Source organism: Procambarus clarkii, chromosome 30 (genome assembly GCF_040958095.1).
Source record: "Procambarus clarkii isolate CNS0578487 chromosome 30, FALCON_Pclarkii_2.0, whole genome shotgun sequence".
NCBI lineage: Eukaryota > Metazoa > Arthropoda > Malacostraca > Decapoda > Cambaridae > Procambarus > Procambarus clarkii.
Window position 1 is genome coordinate 18,201,657 of NC_091179.1, and position 5,000 is coordinate 18,206,656.

General features: G+C 43.0%; 1 long non-coding RNA gene across 1 annotated transcript in view; it reads right to left on the minus strand.

Annotated features, from left to right (window-relative positions):
- LOC138369852 (uncharacterized) overlaps positions 1-1,479 on the minus strand; it is a 108,348-nt gene extending 106,869 nt beyond the window's left edge. The window contains exon 1 of the long non-coding RNA XR_011229994.1: positions 1,138-1,479. This is a non-coding gene — a long non-coding RNA (uncharacterized lncRNA). The remainder of the gene's footprint in view (positions 1-1,137) is intronic.
- Between the last annotated feature and the right edge of the window lie 3,521 nt (positions 1,480-5,000).

Genomic DNA, 5,000 nt, shown 5'->3' on the forward strand with positions numbered 1-5,000 from the left:
ACGAATACCGAGCGCTGTCCACTCAGCTGTCAGGCCCCCCCCCCCGTTCGTAGCGGTTTAGTCTATAAACTTCAGAGATCACAAACTGTTAAATAAATTTAAACAAATTCGCCATGATTGAGGAAAGATGTACGGGTTTCGTAAATGGTTGGGTAAATGCTTGATTAATCCTGGTCCTGGATGTGAAACTGATGTTTCTACACGCACAGCCTACCAACAACTAAATTAACAAATGAGTTGCAATAAATCACAGTATAACAAGCTCTGGAGATTTATTTTTATCCCAGAGTTATTACACGCCAAAACGGAAAGTATTTAGGCAATGTTGTAGTTAATTATTCGTCGATTCGTTCTAAATCACCTTGTGCACTTGCCCAATCCAACTCACCTGTGGTTTTCGTGGTCTGCAAGATTTAAACGAATCCCTCGTATCACATATACAGCCTGTAGACCCCCCGTATCACATATACAGCTTAAAGACCCCCCATATCACATATACAGCCTATAAAGACCCCCCGTAACACATATACAGCCTATAAAGACCCCGTATCACATATACAGCCTATAAAGACCCCGTATCACATATACAGCCTATAAAGACCCCCCGTATCACATATACAGCCTATAAAGACCCCCCGTATCACATATACAGCCTATAAAGACCCCCGTATCACATATACAGCCTATAAAGACCCCCCGTAATCACATATACAGCCTATAAAGACCCCCCGTATCACATATACAGCCTATAAAGACCCCCCGTATCACATATACAGCCTATAAAGACCCCCGTATCACATATACAGCCTATAAAGACCCCCCGTAATCACATATACAGCCTATAAAGACCCCCCGTATCACATATACAGCCTATAAAGACCCCCGTCATATACAGCCATATACAGCCAACATATAAAACATATATGTCGGCTGTATAAACATATACAGCCGACATATACAGCCTATAAAGATCTCCCGTATCACATATACAGCCTATAAAGACCCCCGTATCACATATACAGCCTAAAGACCTCTCCCCCCCCCCGTAATCACATATACAGCCTAAAGACCTCCCCCCCCCCCGTAATCACATATACACAGTCTAAGGCTACACAATGGCTCAGTAAAACCACTCACCTGATGTCCCACGTGTGTGATCTGGGCTCCGGTACTTCCTTCATCCCTTGTCGCCGGGCAATGGCTCACTATCACGCGTTCACTGAACACCTCACTCGTGCCTGTAGAGTCCATGAGGTAGTTTACAACGTCCCTTCCACTCTACAGTCGTCCGGGAGTCTACCACACAACACACACACGCAAGAAACACTCTGCCATGGACCCAGGAAGGTAAATATATGGCCAGCTGGGGCGGCCTGGAGGTCCCGTCTCACGCAATTCTTGCTCTAATAAATATTCTTCGTGGAGAGACGACTCGGGTGACCCATTTTAGTTTCTAATACATAGCTATGATTAAGCGTATGCTCTGGTGTTCTTATGACAGCGGAATTTATGCTATCAGTTGAAAATAAAGGAAGTTTTATAATTAATGGCTGTTGATATGGTATCAGTTGAGAGCATTCACACTCTACGTAATAATTCGTCGGTGTAATGTGGTAGTTGTTGCTGACAGGAAGGTGGGGAGGGTTGATAACATGCTTATGAACCGCATTTATAAATTATATCATCTTATTTGGATACGAAATTGAATATCTGTTGTGAAAATAGCGCAGGGAAATAATATTCCAGACAAAGATGAATATCAAAATTAAATATCTAATATTGCTAATCGGACAATCATATGAGTCCTTAGACAAATAAAAAGAATCGATTCAATAAAAAAAATCAAGTGTAATGGACACTAAACATAACAAACAAGACAGTAATATAATAATGTTCCCAAATAATTCAGATTTTGTATCACTAGGCTAGTTTTCCATAACCAATTAATTCGTACTGTATAATATTTGGCTAGAGTTTTTTTTTATAACAACAAATAACACAGACAAACGACCACTTCTGCCTAGGTTATAAAAACTTGAATTAAATATAAACGTTATCTTCATCAGCAATGAACTATTTACTTAACTCTCATGACCTGAATTAATTCTCATAATATTCATTACGTATACAATAACAAACCAATAATATACCGATATATAATAAAATGCAAATACCTAACAAAAATTATATCGTATACAGTCTTACGTCATACAGAAGACGTTTCGCCTGACAATGGCTACTTTGGGGTAATCATTAGCCATCAGTCCAAAAGACGAGTCTCTGAAAACAGTTTGATAGTGAAATATTTTGCAGCTTTCAGTTTGCTATGTGTATCACGAGGTGACGTAAGCATTGACTCAGCTCTAAGCATTGACTCAGTCCTAAGCATTGACTCAGTTCTAAGCATTGACTCAGTTCTAAGCACTGACTCAGTTCTAAGCATTGACTCTGAAGTAAACATTGACTCAGTAGTAAGCGCGAGTCAGGAGGGGGAGGTCATGGTCAGTCCGGGGTTAGGAGAAGGAAGGAGGTGACCTCAGATGACCTCGATCACCACAAGACTTACTGACCTGTGATTGGAGCGGGGGAACGCAGGCGGAGGTCATGTGATGAGGCCTGATACAGTGACCTGCAAGACTACGTTATCTCCGCACGACCATCAAACAGGTTCACTGTTAGCTCTCAAGATCGCTCAACTGTGATATCACAAGAAGGGTTATCCCGTTCTCTAACTCTGTCCAGTCCATTAGGCTATACTTTCGTAATTCGAATATTTAGATCCAGATGGCTGGATAGTCGGACAGGATTCCTAACTATCCAAAATTAGTGGGAAGATTCTTCGTGAGTGTGATCGAGGTATTAGAGCAAATGTGATCCGTTTCCATCACTGCCATAAGGTCTATAGATGGGGAGACGTGTCACTGTTACGTCTCTCTGTCTTCCCTTGCCATTAAGGCGGATGTGGGTTGCAATGAGGGTGTATAACGACAGCGTTGCATGTCAGTCTGCAATTTGCATGTTGAACGCAAAAGTGGACTGGACTTGTGCATCTTTTTGCACCCTGCGAATATTCATCAATAAGCTGGACCCAGATTTATTTACACGCGAGTCTTGTTATTGCTGTGACAGAGGGGGGCTGTGGTGGTGTGTTGGAGGCTGTGGTGGAGGCTGTGGTGGTGTGTTGGTGGCTGTGGTGGAGGCTGTGGTGGTGTGTTGGAGGCTGTGGTGGTGTGTTGGAGGCTGTGGTGGAGGCTGTGGTGGTGTGTTGGTGGCTGTGGTGGAGGCTGTGGTGGTGTGTTGGAGGCTGTGGTGGTGTGTTGGAGGCAGTGGTGGTGTGTTGGAGGCTGTGGTGGAGGTCGACAGCTGGAGGGTCTACGATAAAGAGAAGAAACGACTGCAGTATTATCTGACACCTGAGGGAGTGGAAGAAGCTTCAGTATCGACCCTGGTGTCAGGCGCAGCCTAACTCGCGTCTCCTGCAGGAGCACTTCGCGCCTCCCACAGGCAGTAGTTCCTTGCATTTGTATTTACAATTATTTTTCGAATACATCGAATACGTTATCGAATACATCGAATATGTCTCCCCTATATATATCGAATACATCGAACACGTCTCCCCTATATATATCGAATACAAGGCGCAACTACCTGTGGGTAATTCCTCCTGCTCCCTGTTCATACTGAACACAAACGTGTTTGCAACAAGGTGGATGCATATCAATAGAGTGGTCTGAGCTGCGGTAGCTTCAGGGGTTGACAAGTAAGACACAAGTTTATGAAGCCAATGACATCATATAGGACGCAATGGAAAATTTTGTCTCATCAATTAAAATACTAAAACAATGAACTGAATGGAAAGATATAAAGAACATAGCGTAAAAAGTCAATAACTTTACAAACTATTTGCAGAAGACGAAATTAGTGGATAAACACTGGAATCGAAGACTCCTGAGTCGTTCAACTCACGTCTCATTTTAGACAAATGAACCGATTCCATGTTGTCGAGGTCTATGCTGAAAGAATTGGGATTCAGTATGGGAAAGATCTGTGTGAGTGGAAGGGGTGACTCTTGTATCCTTAGTGACGTACCGTTGTTTTCGATTCAGCTAGTCGGAACTAAATGTTGCAAGTAGCACGGGCTATGGTGAGCCCGTTGTGGACTTACCTGGCACAGGAGCGGGGCTGTAACTTGCGAGTGATGTACTGGAGGAGGCGACTAGTGCAAGAGGCAGTCCTATACAACAAGAAAAAATACTGGTGTTCGCAGATGCTATGTTAAGGTATTCACCGGATTTCAGATCAAAGAGTTTTAAGTCTGTCGAAATATTACGAAATTCTTTGAGAATGTAGTAATTATTGGCTTTTCGTAATATACTTCAAAAAGCCTCAATTTCTGTAACAATTTGTCAATCTGCTTTTAGTAAATTGTGCAGTAGGTGTAGCAAAAAACTTTGGTAGTTTGTATATAAATATGCCGGCCACTGCTAGCGACTGTCAAGTAGCTAGCGACAGATAGACATCTACTGGGCAACTGGCGGTGCGCCTGTCATGCTCCCCAGGGGTTGGGGGTTGATGTAGTCACGGATGATGAAGTCACTATGAACCCGCCCTCTTTTATGACGTCATTGACAGTTGCTTAACTGATTGGCTGGCTAGCCCCCTCAGACCTCGAATGATTGGCGGACATCACTCTGAGCCACGACACCGAATCTTCGCGTTCGCATGACTCTAACCCAATCAAATCTATTTTATATGAGAAGGACGCCATTTTTGTTTACGGTTACAAGAAGGTTGATATAATCACTCCTGATAGTTCGTGAATGTTGAGATGTAGGTGAGGCTTGCATGAGCACACTGATTTCAAGTTTGAGGTGTGATACGATGAGCTGCCTTTGAATTGGAGGTGGGGATGTCTACCTGAGTCGTTCTATATATATAAAATGTTCTTTTGGGTTCTGACTTTTAGAACCCATCTCCTGGTGTTACTAGTAAGCTTGGGT